Genomic DNA, 15,246 nt, shown 5'->3' with positions numbered 1-15,246 from the left:
ATAACTTTAAACTGAACATGAAGGTTATCGCTTCCGTTAGTGAGTTTGTCATACACAGCGATTTCTATATTAGAAATTCCAGTGTTGCGATATTCCACCAGTTTAATTTTTGATTGATTCTAATCAAACTGTATAGTACAATGTTTGATTGATCGGAAATCTGATCATAATGCTCCTCAACGAATTGTGGGAATAGTGCGGTTGAGAAAAAAATTTAAAAAAAATCTGATACTAATGATACAACTTCCATTCCAATTTCCACGCTGGTTTTAAATGGCCATTTTTTTTCCGCGCTTACATGCGAAATCGGCTTTGGTGTGCTAGGAAGCTAGGAATCTTTGAATAAATTATCAAAAACCCATCAAGAGTCGTAAAATTCCTATCTCTCGCACGAAAAAGACCCCTTTTCGAAAACATAGTTGGTTTTGGTGAGCGTGCCTCATAAAATAAATTACCTGATGATCGGTTCTCAGGCTCTTCGAGCCGATTGTGTCGTGTGGTGATTACGAAAACCGATTGAAATCGTACCCTCGAACACCGTTCGCTGCTGTGCCCATTTATTTGATACCGTGGCGGCCGCGGCCAGTCGGTTGCGCCCGGATGTGTGGTTGGGATTAGTGTAGTTTTATTTATTCGAGTATAAAACATATCAAAGCGCAATAAATAAAGTTAGCCTCGAACGATAGTAATTTATCGTTTTCCGAATGGTTTCGGAAGTTTTTCGGTCCATATTTTGGTGATACAGCAGGGTTTTTTTTTTCAGCTTCGAAAGGCATTAGTTCAGACCGCAGGATACCGTGTATGGAAAGTTCTTGTGCTATACGCCTTTTGAGAGAGCCATTAAATTTACGAGATTGTCCTCGACAGGCCGACAAAGATTATTTAGTTGGAAATGGAACAAATTAAGAGCGCTTGATTTCTAAATTTATGTCCGTGAAGGTGAGCACAAACAAACGATATAATTTATATCAGCTCTGATTGGAATCCCGCTTTTATCTGGGTGCACTATCTCCAATCACGATTCGCTGGCTAAAAGCAGCAAAGCGTTTCACCGTCACCGGTTTTGTTATGGGCACGAAACAGTACCCAAGCTATCTGCCAAGGGCAGCCCGAAGAATGAAACGTTAACGAGGAAGCCGATATGTAAATGAAATCGGCACCGATAAAATCACTAATGATATTAAGTCCATATTAATAAATATATCTAATATATGTAGCAACATTAAACACGCCACGGGTGAGAGTCGAAAAAAAAGTTAACGCAAGATTAAAACGAGCGATAAGTTTTGTATTCACGTTTGTTTAAACAAGATGCGTATCAAGGCCAAGTTGCTACATTACTTGGGTCGTTTAAATAACACTGTTTATACTGTAGTAATAAAACGAAATAAATAGTGAGATAATATAATAATGCTTGACAGTTTGATGAATTTCACAGTAGTTCCAAATTATTTATTTACTTTTGCTAATGATGTCTCTAAGTCTACAGTAGCAAATCATCTCCTGGTGAACTCATTTAACTGAGTAGTAACGTAGCACATTTGTTATTAAGTTTGACACTTAATAACACAAAAGGTCGAGGATATTTTTGTATCATCACAAGTTTGAAAAAAGGAGTTAGTTTTAGTGGAAAAATACTTATCTGGTAGTGTGGTAATGTATCAATCGTGTTAGTTGCATTTAAGCAACTTTCTATGATTTTATCTGTTTTATAACCGCGCCAAAAAAAAAAAAACAAAAAAAAACAACCAAGAATCGCTATGCATTTGTTAGCTGCATTTGTAGTGGTAAAACGTTCAGATTAATTTCGAACCCTTTTACACACACATGCGTAATGTTCCTGTTTATAAAACATAAGACCACAGATAACAGATATCCAAGCTAACTTTGCTTCATGTGTAAAAAGACGCAACGGTTGTCGCAATACGCAGTATGGTGGCGCTAAGAACACTTAGTGGTCAATGATTCGATAAAATCGATAGTTTTCCAGCTTTTATCGATATTATCGCAATGAAATTTTGAGCAGTCGTAATGTGTGCATTATCGACTTCTTTATTCAATCCCTCTGTATATTTGCGATAAATTTGTTTGTTTTAGTGTTGGTTTGAAAAAATAAATACATAAACCTCTCAAAATCTATGTTATATCGTTGCATAAACAGCGACTGTATAATCTGTAAGAATTTTCATGCGTCTGGCAGCTTTGACAGTGAACCAGCGCTGCCATCACTAAAGTGGTTGAAGTCGCAAGTTGCAGGAAGATGTCGTTAGCATTCCAAACGAGTAAGAATTTGAAATCTTACACACGATTTCTGGAGTTTTTTGTTCTAGCTTGGATGTCTGTTATCTGTGATAAGACGTAGAAGACAATAAGTTACCTTCGATATGACTCCCCCCTCTTGAAATTACGTAGCGCTGAACGATCTGCTCCCCCTCCAAATTTTTAATTCCGAGTAACTGTCTCAACAACCCCTCGCCTCCCCCCCCCCGTGAAAATGCAGGTACTCAAGCTTGGAGCATCGGCCATCTTGTAATAAAGCGGCGGGAATCACTTGGTAAGTAAAAATGAAAAGAACAATAACTAAAAGCCAAATCGTTATCGGAGATCCCAATGCACAGGTTGACAAGGAGAAGGAATTCAGATCAGCGCACACCGGTTCACGAACGAAAACCCGATGGCTGTTTTTGACGTCATTGACTTCACCGCCTCCAAGAGCATGGCCATACGAAGTACTTACTTGAAGCACAGCCTCCCATATCGGTACACCTGGTGATCTCCACAATAGACTAAAACACAAATCGATCATGTTTTGATTGAAGGAAAGCACTTCTCGAATATTGACGTACCGATCCAATCGGGCGAAAACGTCGATTCTCACCACTATCTCCTGATGGTCAAAATGCGCCAAAGACTTTCGGTTGTCGACAACATCCGCTACCAATCACGAAAACGGACATCGTGCGGCAGTTCGTGGACACCGGATACGCCCGTTCCAGCATCTACAACATCTTGGCACTATTGGACACCAATCAGAGCATTGAAAGCCCGGTTCCGGACGGCCGACGACTCTTAGCGACAAGAAGCTCCGAAGGATACTAAAGAGGAAGACCGAGGGAAAAGTGGCTACATCGCTGCATGCGTCAGCCTGGAGGTCTGTGCAACCGATCAAACAGTGCTTGGCGAACATGGGCATACATGTCAGGCGAATATGGACGGCCAATACCCGTTTACTAGTCTCGGAGCTGCAGGCAATGAAGCAGCGGCAGCGCCTGAATAAGTTGGTCAAATCGATTTCCCGGCAATTCACGACGTAGTGGTGGTGATGGAAGACGAGACCTGTCTCACCCTGGATTGCAACGACTGGTAGGGCACTTTGTATTTACTTCCACCACGAAAGAAGTAAGCACTAAGGTGAAATTTCTTTCACACACCAAGTTCCCCAAGACGGTGTTGCTGTGGCTGACAATCAGCGAGAAGGGAATGTCAAAGCTGGTCTTCTTTCGCTCCGGACTGGCCGTGAACGGGGGAATTTATAGTACGAAGTACCTGTCGGAAGTTCGATCGTTCACCAAAAAAATACTATAAGGCCGAAAACACGGTGTTTTGGCCGGATCTGAAGTCGGCTTACTATTCGAGGCGATCGTTTGAGGAGATGGAACGGCTAAATGTCGATGTGGTACCCAAGTTGGCGAACCCGCCCAACGTTCCCAAGTTGCGTCTCATCGAGGATTTCTGGCAAGCCTGAAGCGTAAGATCCACCTACTTCAACAATTTTGTCGTGAAATTTCAGGAGGAATTGATAAATTAAACGAAAAAAGAATTAAAAAGCATGCCTACGCGCATGTTTTCGTCCGCCATGGCGAATATTCCGGTTAGCTGCCGAAAGGCCGCACGCAAGATCGTAGATTTTTTTTGCAAGTAAGCTAACATAATTACCTTCCATAGGAAATTAATGAAACTCAATTATCTGTCTTAGTTATTTTTTACCACCATCTGAAAAAAGTCCACTTTTTTAACGCACATTAGCACAAAACGACATTTTAGCCCATTGAAACAGCTGTGTAAATATCAGCCAAATAACTGATGTTGCGTGGAACTGTGCGGGTTTTTCAGTTGATCCATTAAGGACATTGCAGCGGCAACAGTACCGGGCAAATCCGTATTGATCACTAACTACTAGTATTTATTTTTATTTTTCAAAATACCATTTTTTTACTTTTAAAATTTTGAAGAACTTGACCCATTCCCTCCACCCCTAATCGAAATTCCTGCTAAGCCCATGCATTGTTTAAAATAGCTGGATATCCAAAAATTCACGGATAACATTAAATCGCCGTTTTCTCAACATCTTGTTTTTCATTATGGGACAGTTATCCGGGTACCGGAAGATTATCTCCCAAAAGGAGACCGTTTTCTTTACAAGCATGCGATCAGAGGATCCACCGAACCGATCTTTCTCAAGGTTACTCGTACATCAGTCGGTACCAAGTTGAGATAGGGATAGGAGTTACTGGACAAGAGGCCCACACGGATCTATTTTATACCTGCAGATACGGGATGTACCAATAATTTGCATTGTCCAGCCGTGTACAGGACAATTGCAGGGCTAGCGACACGATCCTACTAACACTAACAGTATTTCTTGAGCTCCCGAAATTCGAACATCGCACCTCGACACCAGCTGGGAGACTTTGCGCATCTTGAAGGTAAATCAAAAGTGAATACGATGTACAGGACTGACCCCAAGTTGAGACACACCTGCTTTAACAGGAAATCTATCAGATGTTGAATTCGGGTAGACAACGTGCAGAATTCGATTTTTGTAGTATATTACACCAATCTATATATTTTCGTCGTTAGCAATAAAATTTAATATTTTAATTTTTGTCCCGATGCACACTGGGAAAAAATGAAACCAAATTCCCACTAATTAGAAACCGCTGGGCTAGCACCCTGAACTATAGCTTTTTTATGTAAATTTGGTCAATAAATCGATTGGTGATAGTTTCATTCTGTGCAGGACACGGGAAAGGGTCTATATTTCCACAAATACACAAAAATATGTAAAAAGGGGCGAAATGTACCATTACCAGTGACCCTAAATGAAACTATCACCAATCGATTTGTTGACCAATTTTACATAAGAAATGCTATATTTCAGGTTGACAGTTGACAGCACAGCGTCTTCTAATTAGTGGGATTTTGGATTCATTTTTATCCAGTGTGCGGTGCTTCAATTAGTTTCCATATAATTCGATAATCCGCCAATCACTTGTAAAACAAAACAAGTTTCATTTCACCATCAACAGTTGGATCGTCTGGTTAGCTAGCATTTCCAGCATTCTTACCAAGAGTCATTTTTCTTTTTCACGAAAAGACTGCTCATTGCTTTTCGCAATTGCCAAGGGGTTCCTCTTGCGATTGAGCGGCATGGCTTTCGAGCAATGCTAAGCTTGATGCTTTGACCCGAATCCATATATCATCTCGACTCGGTAGAAACCCGACTACACTCTTATGCAAAAGTGCGGGAAATTGTGACATCCTCCGCCGGTAAACTTGCTGTTCACGGAACTACATGACAGAGTGTTTTTGCCCTTTGCAGAACCGCCGTTGGTCACCTTCAAGGCATACTGCATAAATAACTGGTCAGGTGAGGTAGTTCAAGATAGTTGTGTAAATGAAAATTAATTACGTCTTCCTTCGGCGGAGCAAGTCATTTTTTATCCCTGTCGACAGCAATTGGCGAGAGAGCAGTCAAGATGTGTCAGTGAATAATGTATATGGCGGGGAATCAATTCGGAAATGTTAATTAGTTTCCCGTTTCACTGGACTGACATTGTTACTATTAGGTGTTGACTGTTGACTGTTGACTGTTGGGTGTGATGAATTATGAGCCGATTCTTACATTCCGACTTATGAACTACTCACGATTCATCTGGCAAAATAATTTGAACTGTTCTAGAAATGTATATTCTATAAATCTCTCCAGTAATATCATACTCTATAGCTTTTGAATAACCTATCAATTGTTTTTACGCTCATTTTATTTCTTTCGCTGATTTGTTTCAAATCGTCTTCTAAATCCCACACAGAAAGTAGCAAAACAGTTCACAGCACAATTTCCGCTTGCCAATTCTTCACTCTACACTCTCACCAACTTCTGGCAATCTACAATTTTGACAAACTAATTTCTCCTGCTCGCATAATTAATGCATGACATCCTGACATAAATTCTGTCGGCATTGCCGTTATTGCATCTCTTTATTCTTTATTCTACTCGACGCGGAGCACGCACAGCCGAACCGAGATAAATGCTTGATGCCAGCATATATCGAACAGCAGAGGCGGCAGCGCGCTCAACCGGAATCATGCATCGCAAGACTTATGTAGTGGTTCATACGCCGCCATACATCGTTCTCGGGAAGAAATATGACTGCCGATTAATGATACACGAGAAAGTGTTCATTTTTTGTGCGAACACCTCTTCCCGCTGAAACGGAACACCGTGAATAATCGGGCTCGACTTTGCGGAATATTTCCAGTTTTGATATCTCTTTTAAAAGCCAGCACCTATTGTTGACTTCATTCGTGTTGTATATAGTTTACCTTTTTTCACGCAATTGAAATGAAATGTACAACTTTATGTGATAATAAAGGAAAACTCAAATAGTGTTGCATCTATCCAAGTCAATCAATAATCATTTTTATTATAATAATTGAAACGAGAACGAGTTACTAATTCAGAAAAAATATTTTCAACAATACCATGACAAACGAACTTGAAAATAACTGATTACTTACCTTTTGCAATTTTACTTTATTAAGCTTATTGCGCTTTCGTTGAAAACCTATCTGATCAAGAGGAATGATCGCAAAGTTTCTTAATTATCTGAACTGATTCAAATTGTTTAAAAATTGTTCAAAAGGTCACGTGACAGGAGGCTTGATTTTTTTTCCCTGTAGGGCCGCAACACAACTGCGTCCATTAATAAGGACTATTGTTGTAGGCTTGACTTTAGTTACACAGATGAATCCGCCCGCAAAATTTCTTGCCATATCTGCAGTTAAAGAATGAAAACAAATTTGTTTGCCACTGTACTGACAATAAACGAACAAATTTCCAAGGAGCAGGTGAGGTTCGGTGGAATTCTGGGGCGCAATAATTTCAGTACAATAATGTAGTTTTAGTTTATTATTTAGTAGTTGTTTGTGTTGCAAATAAAATCTTAACTAGCAGAATGAAGTTAGCTAGTTAAGGGCGTAGGCATCTCGAAGGAACGCGTTAGTCAATCACAGAATTCATGAATTTTGAAGAAGCTGTGCGTGCAATGAGTGCCACGATTCTCAACAATTGGTCCACTACACTCGTCGGTCCAATCGGTGTCGGTAAAGTGGCTTTTGCCTGGTGAGAGTCATCCGAAGCACCCAAAAGCGCAGCTTCAAATCTTGTCAGTTTGCCGGCATAGCCAGATTAAGAGGTGGGCCAGGAGGAGAATGACCCCCGGGCTCCCACATTTTATGAGTCCCCACAAAACATCACTTCTCATGACTCATGACAAAATACAAAATATTAAAATTCCGAAAAAATCGAAAATAACTAATATTTTATTTAAATTAACGTAAAGTTTTGTAAGACATATTTCTTTATAAAAATTTTTACAACTGAAAAGGAATCCGACCCTGCATGTTAAGTTTTCGTGAAATTAATCAAAAAGTGAATTAAATGTTTGTACGTTCGGAAATGTTTAAAAATATACAAAAACTCCTCTTTTGATAGTCATCAATCCACCGAAAAGTGAGATAGAAAAATATACTCTTTCATCAGATTGAGATAGGCGCGTTGTGTCCTTGATCAGATAAAAATACATCAAAAGACTTTGCCGAAGACATCATGTTTCTATCTCTTACAGATCATAAGCTACATAAAGTTTTCTATGAAAAAGCCCTAGAAATTAAAATTTTCGTTTCAACTTCTTTCCCATTTTTTTCCAAATTTTCAAACTTACAGACAAAAGTTTGAAAGTCTAAGTCGTGTGGAATTGCCAGTTGTGAAGAATTACTAGACTTAGAGATAGTTAAGTTAAAATTATTTCCAAAAATATCGAAATATGTTGAATAACTTTTTCATTCCAAGATAAAACAAAAAATTCAGTTTTCAACAAAACATGGATTTTTGGGTGGCTGATAACTTTGCCGGAGGTTTGAAAATTTGGAAAAATCTGGGAAAGGTTTGGAACGTAAATTGTGATTTTTAATGCCTTTTTGGTTATATCTTGAAACTTCTATGAACATTTTTTTCCTGTATTATTTGGTCAATTGTGATAGTGCCCAGGTTGGCAAATGACTGGACACGTGTAACTTAAGCGTGACTCAACACCAATTAAGAGCAAATTCGTCAACTACAGTTTAATCAACATTTACGCACCGAGAAACGACAAATCCGATGCCGTCAAAGATGTGTTCTATGAAACGCTGGAACGAACTTGTTGCGGGACGAATAGGTAAAACGCACTAATTCTGTTTAGCGTAATGCTTTAAGCTGCAAATATTATTTTATTATTTCGATTAATAGGATTTTTCAGAAATATACGTACAAATTCAGTGGATTACGGTTTACTTATCCCACGAACAAAGTTAACTTTAGGTTAGGGTTAGCGATGACCTTCTACTTTAAGTTTAGTTCTGTAAGGATAGTATATTTTTTAATTACTAGATATTATAATTTTATATGTTTTACCTTTTTTATCTAGTAGGCAACAAAGATTTAGTTCCATAAATGGAATTTTGTGATTAATTTCGCATACACGTTGCGAATGTTCCTACCACTAAAGAATTAACTTTATCTCTCTTACTTCCTTTTTCTTCTTCTAATGATTCTTAGTTTTTTAATATTTTATCTAAATTATCTGACGTCTAAAGTAGCTTGTCATTATTTTACCACAGTATCCTTTAGGTTGGTGTACCATAGGAAGAGTTGCCAGTGGTAACAGAACTTATGACGAGTGCCCAAAAAAACGACGTAAAAGTCGTTATCGGAGATGCAAACGCGCAGGTTGGGAGGGAGGAATTCTTTTGCCCGGTCATTGGGAGGCATAGCCTCCACTCGTTAACCAATGAAAACGGCCTGCGGCTCATACATTTTGCCGCGTCCAGAGGAATGGCCATATGAAGCTCCTATTTTCCATGTTTAATTATTCGGAAACACACCTGGAGGATGGATATTACTGATGTAAGGTCTTTTCGGGGACCAAACATTAACTCTGTCGTTTGTAAGATCCGTGCACGGTTGTCAAACGTGCTAAAATCTCGCACAGAGAGGACGATGCGTTTTAACACACAGCGGTTGAAAACTGATGGCGGGGCGGAAAAATACGCCTGAGAGCTAGATCAACGGATCGCAGAACAGCAGGAGTAACGAGTTAAAGACATGAATGGGCTGTAGAGTAACATTTACAGTGCCATTGAAGCGACTGCGAGAGAGGTGCTAGGTATGACACGTGGAAGACAGCGTAACAGCTGGTTTGATGCTGAGTGCCAGAGAGCGACGAATGAGAAGAACCGTGCCAGGAGCTGCATGCTCACTGTGGCTACACGTCAGAACAAAAAGGGAGGCAAAAGCTGCCGAAAATAGAGCCCATCGTCGGAAGAAGCGCGAGCACGAGGAGCAGGTGCTCACCAGCCCAGAGGACAACTTCGTTAGAAACGACGCACATAGGAGTATTTGACTCAAAAAGCTGGCCAAAAGTCCGACATACAAAATACATGATTTCCATTATTTTGGATTGATTTCAGTTCAAACATACCCTCGTGCAATTCCAGAACCCATCGGTGCCTAACCATATACACCAAACGATTATGTTCCAGAGTTATTCCACAGGTAATTGATCGGTTTGAAAAATACGTGCTATTGTTAGGGTGGCATGTAAAATTGAAAAAAAATATTAAATAGTTTTTTTTCTCTCACGGGACATAACGTACAACATAAGTAGAATGTTTTGCGATATTAAAAAAGTTAATTGCATAAAATAATCCCAGGTTGTTTACGAAAAAAGTGATAGTGAAAGCCGACCGCGAAAAATCCATAATATTGTAAAATTAATTTTATGATTCAGTAACCTTCCGGGAAAGTCTCGTCAAAACTTTATTTATTAACAGAAAGGTCAAAGCCTACTCAATATTTACAGAAAGAAAAATCTTCCTCCTGGTTCCTCTATTTTATTTTATTGACATTTTGATAAATGAAGATTTATATGAAAATGGTTCTTTTGGTAGGGGTCATTAATATGTGACAAAACGTGAAAATGAATTTTGATCACAATTTGCGTGACGTTCTTAATGGATATCACCTTGTTTTGTACTTTCTCTAGTTTTATTGGTTGATTATACGTAAATAACACGTTTTTGATGTAAATAGATCCAATTACTACCAAAATAGGGCAAATTGGACTTTTGGCCAGCTTTTTGGTTCAAATACTCCTATGTGCGACGTGCGGTACTTCTACAGAACATTCAACAGAGTAAGAAGCAGGAATTCCTCTGTGCCGGTCATGTGCAACAAGGATGGCAACCTGCCTACGGAAAATCACCGTGGAAGGAGTATTTTCAGGGGCTATTAAGAAGTGAAGTGCGAGAGGAGCAAACCAGGAACAGGATGAGGATTGTGAGCGACGAACAAGCTGTGGAGCTACCAACACAGGAGGAGGTTAAAAAGGCGATAAGAAAGCTGAAAAACGGCCGCTAAGAAGAATGGTATCCCGGCCGAACTTTTAAAAGCGGGAAGCGAGCGGCTGTACCATGCGTTCCACCAGATCATACTGGGAACCTGGGTGGATGAACAAATGCCGAACGACTGGTTGGAAGGCCTCATATGCCCGATCTATAAGAATGGCCATCGACTGGATTGTTGCAACTATCGAGGTATTACGTTGTCAATTTTGCATATAAAGTGCTCTCCAATTTCCTGTTCTTAAGATTGAGACTGTTAACGGAATTCTTCGTCAGCGAATAGTTTTCGACAGGGGCGTTCAACGGCGGTTAAAATTTTCACCTTGTGACAGATCCTCGATGAGTTTGCTCCCGAAGCTCAGCATCTGTTTGTGGATTTCAGGGCGACATATGATTCAGTGAAAAGAAACGAGCTGTGGCAGATAATGCTGGAACACGGTTTCACGGCGAAACTAATTAGGATGAGTCGTATGACGCTGGAGGTATCAAAATCATGCGTGCGGATAGCTAGCGAGACATCAGTCGCGTTCGTAACGTTAGATGGACTGAAGCAGGAGGATGCGCTCTCCAACTTGTACACGTGTAGGGAAACGTTACGATGATCACGAAATCTCACATGCTTCTTGGTTTTGCTGACGACATTGATATCATCGGTATCGACCGTAGGGCCTTCAGGCCTTCCAAGAGGGAAACGGCGAGGTTGGGGTTCAACAATAACTCTGCCGAAACAAAGTAATTGGTAGCTGGCAAGAAGCGTAGGAATTCCCGTGATGTTGGTGACAAAGTGGAGATTGATGAGGAACGATTAGAAGTGGTTGATGAATTCGTTTATCTTGGTACCCTTGTGACATGTAACAATAAAATGAGCCGCGAAGTGAAACGATGAGTTGCAGCTGCGAACAGAGCCTTCTACTGACTACGTAACCAACTAAGACCCCGTAGTTTGCAAACTTCCACTAAACTAGCGCTGTATAGGACGCTGATCCTCCTGGTCGCCCTCTACAGACATGAATCGTGAACGCTGAAGGAGGCTGATCGACGAGTGCTCGGAGAATAAACTGGAATATTGAGTGTGACGCAGACGCATGAATCACGAGTTGTACCGGGTATATAAACATGCTGATATAGTGAAGGTAATACAGCGGGGCAGGTTTCAGTGGGCTGGCCATGTGGACAGAATGCCTGACGAATGATCCGCCAAAACTATATTCAACAGAGAATCAGGAAAAGGCCGTCGACTCTGTGGTAAGGCTCGCACTCGGTGGATGTGAGCGGTGAAAGAATAAGCGCGATTTGCTGGTGTACGAGGTGACTGGAGAACAGCTGCCCAAGACAGAAGACGCTGGACATCCCTGATTCGTTCGGCTTTAGACCAGTAAACGGTACGTCGGCCAACAAAGTAAGTATGTAAGTAAGTGATATTGCCCAGGTGTTTTCCGCACTCCGCACTTAATATTATTGGCAGTATCACTATTGAAGTAAGTGATACGCTTATCATTCATATCCGTGCTTGTGTGTGAGTTTTGCCCTTCTTTTTCAAGCTTACTCTACTATACCGAGCCTCTTTCCATCCTACCAATATCGCCTAATTACAATTCCCTGAAGAGAAGTATCACACGTTACGCAGTCCAATTCTATTATAAGAGGAACTTATTATTGCTAGAAGACAAGTCAACAGGGGTGCTGTTGAATTCAGCTCGATGGCAGGGTATGTGGTGGGGAGTCTGAGAATAAACCCGTGTCAAACTTCTTTGGTAACCAAATGGTCTGATTCTACTAAGATTCGGTCAAATCCGACTGTGTAGCCTTACGGCTGCGGAGCTCCCCGGATCTTCTTTTAACATACTTCGTGGCTAAAATCAACATTTGAATTGTACATACATTATTGAAACTATTAGACGAAAAAAAAAATCAATGCGTAACGGCCTTTTATAGTGATGAAAAAATTACTTTTTCACCGAGACAACGCTCCCGCTTATTCTGTTTGCGAAGGGAAAATGTGGCTTTCTGGCAAGCGATTTCACTCGAATAAAAAAGTAGAGTTGGAAACAAACGATTATTTCGAAGGAATTTCGAAATTACGCGAAAATTTTTCGTGATTTTTTTAAATTTTTTTATGATTCAAAACATTATTTTTCAACATATTGTTTTAAATAGTCACTATTGAAAATCTTTTTTTAAACAGTTTTTCATTAATTTTTTTGTATTTATTCCTCAAATTTCAAAAAAAATCCTCTTAAGATGAAGAGAATAACATATTTCAGTGTTGCTATTTCAAACTACTTACTTCCTCAAACTCTGATATTTGAAAACCCACAACAAAGTTCTAAAACAGCAGATAAAGCAGTCAAAACATATATCATTACTTTCGTGTGTAAGTGTTCGATAAATAATAATTGTTGTGGAATGAGAAAAGTAATATCTCATCACTAGGTAAATCCAAGAAGGTCTTTCTTATCGAGAGTACGAAAATAAATGAGAGACTCCACGCATCCAATCGGGAATGTACACCAAAGGCACGATTCCGATGAAATACATCTTTGGAATAAGGAAAATGAATTGAAGTGGTGCGGCGTGGACAAAACCCCAAAAGGACCAAAATGGGAAAAACGTGCAGAAGATGGGGGAAAGGGAAAAGTGTAAGTTACACACGCTAACGAATGAGAATTTATTGCAAACATATATCACTTTTACTCCAAGACTAATGTGTTTATGTTGGCCGGAGTATAAAGAATTACGACTCTCTTTGCCAGTAGGAAGCAATAGCGAGATCGTCATGCAAGAGCAGCGAGTCGACAGCATAGGGTACGGTTGGCAGCGAGCTTGTAACGAAGGCACCTCACAATTCTTAGCAGCGATTGAATAGGGTGGGTGTAGCAGAGAAGGCGGTCTGTCTGAAGCGTTTTCACGCAGCTGCTGGCGAAGAGGCTCTTTGATCAGTGCAGGCAAATGTTACTTATCAATTCTAAAAATATTCGGATGTTGTGAATATATGTGAATCACATATTCTAAATATTACTTGACAGAACTATATTTTGACAGTCTTTTTGTATTTTCATAAAGTTTAGTATACCAAAAAGGTAGATCTGGCAACACTGGTTTTCGGCGCTTCCATCTATTCTGATCGAAACGGGTCCCATATATTGTTTTCTTTTACGGTGTCACTTTCGACAAAAGCTCTCCTCCCAAATGACAAGTGGAAACACTGATGGGTGTTTCTTTGACGAAGGATCTTCCGCGATGCAAAATTGTAATAATTTTCCAAGAAAAATGGGCAAACGGTCACCCGGCAGTCCAAGGAAGGATCCTGGTTTATGGTAATAAATTTACCCACTCAGTCTCTGTTGAACTGCACCGTACGTAGCTCGATATGGCACTTGAAAGGTAGACACGAGACATATCATCAACCTGAATCTGTTCGTCCTTCGCCGCACCCTTTGTCGTTTATTGTATCTGCTATTGTAGGCTGGTGACTTGCTGGTGGTAAAAGAGAAGGAAGATTTATGGGCTTTTGCGACCGATGAAGAAACGAAAAATCAAAGTGTGTAGAGATTGATTGGCACTTTGAGTATGAAACAGCGCGCCCAGCCCCTAGTGGTGTATGAACGAGGAAATTCGGAACGCACAGATAAATCACAGCGCTGACACAGCAGTTTCATCGGTCAATCGAACTTGCAGTAAATTACCTTTTTAATTGACAATGGCAGTACCCTTCTGCTGCCGAGTAAGCAGATGATACGAACCACAATGCATTCATGACAAGGAAATGGCTGAATTAAAAACCATGATAAATGTTTTAATAATCATAATCGTCAACAAAAATTGGAAAAGACAAAATCCTCAGCCACTTCAACATTAAATTACATTTTATCAATCGTTAAAATTTAAATTAAATTTGGTTAAATTTATAACCTTGTTATTAACGTAAGTATTCTCGCTAAGCTGAATAAATTCTTCGGGGAGAACGAAACAAATGGGTTCAATATGAGAACTCAAAAAGGATGCCTGAAGCATTTAAAAAAAAAATCTTTTTTTTTTCGCATATAGCAAGTCAGTAAAATGTCGGTAACGCGTAAACGATAACAAGATATGACATGTCTTTCTTGTGTCATAGCATAGTACGCGCGCATACGTGCATCTCACACATCTCTTGAAAGAACATCATTAGTGTTAGATTCTCTAGAAGAACGTGAGCTTCAAGATTCCATATAGCAAGATGACAATATTGCGTAAAATACAAATAAATCTGACAATCGAAGACCCAAAGAACCATACTTAGTTACATCATTCATTGGTTACTAATATTTTCATTTCAGTGAGACATGCGAAAAAGTGAGTTCCTAGTATTTTTGGGTTTTTGCTTCAAAAATACAGATAATTCGTTTTCATGGACATAACATTCCAGTGTTTCTGCCTGATAAAGCATATTTTTACTGATTTTTATTTCATTTTTCTTTCTGTTATATTTGAGATTAATGATTTATTCCAGTGATACATATTACCAATGGATCAAAGGTACTA

At 39.7% G+C, this 15,246-nt stretch overlaps 1 long non-coding RNA gene across 1 annotated transcript in view; it reads right to left on the bottom strand.

The window, feature by feature from the left end:
* The window catches only part of LOC129730577 (uncharacterized), a 45,798-nt gene extending 36,940 nt beyond the window's left edge, over nucleotides 1-8,858 (bottom strand). Inside the window, exons 1-3 of the long non-coding RNA XR_008728882.1 lie at nucleotides 8,738-8,858; nucleotides 8,595-8,682; nucleotides 8,426-8,539 (exon numbers count right to left, since the gene is read on the bottom strand). This is a non-coding gene — a long non-coding RNA (uncharacterized LOC129730577). The remainder of the gene's footprint in view (nucleotides 1-8,425; nucleotides 8,540-8,594; nucleotides 8,683-8,737) is intronic.
* Between the last annotated feature and the right edge of the window lie 6,388 nt (nucleotides 8,859-15,246).

The sequence above is a fragment of the Wyeomyia smithii genome, chromosome 3 (genome assembly GCF_029784165.1).
Source record: "Wyeomyia smithii strain HCP4-BCI-WySm-NY-G18 chromosome 3, ASM2978416v1, whole genome shotgun sequence".
Lineage (NCBI taxonomy): Eukaryota > Metazoa > Arthropoda > Insecta > Diptera > Culicidae > Wyeomyia > Wyeomyia smithii.
Note: the sequence above shows the minus strand (reverse complement) of the source record. Positions and strands in the feature narration are given on the sequence as shown.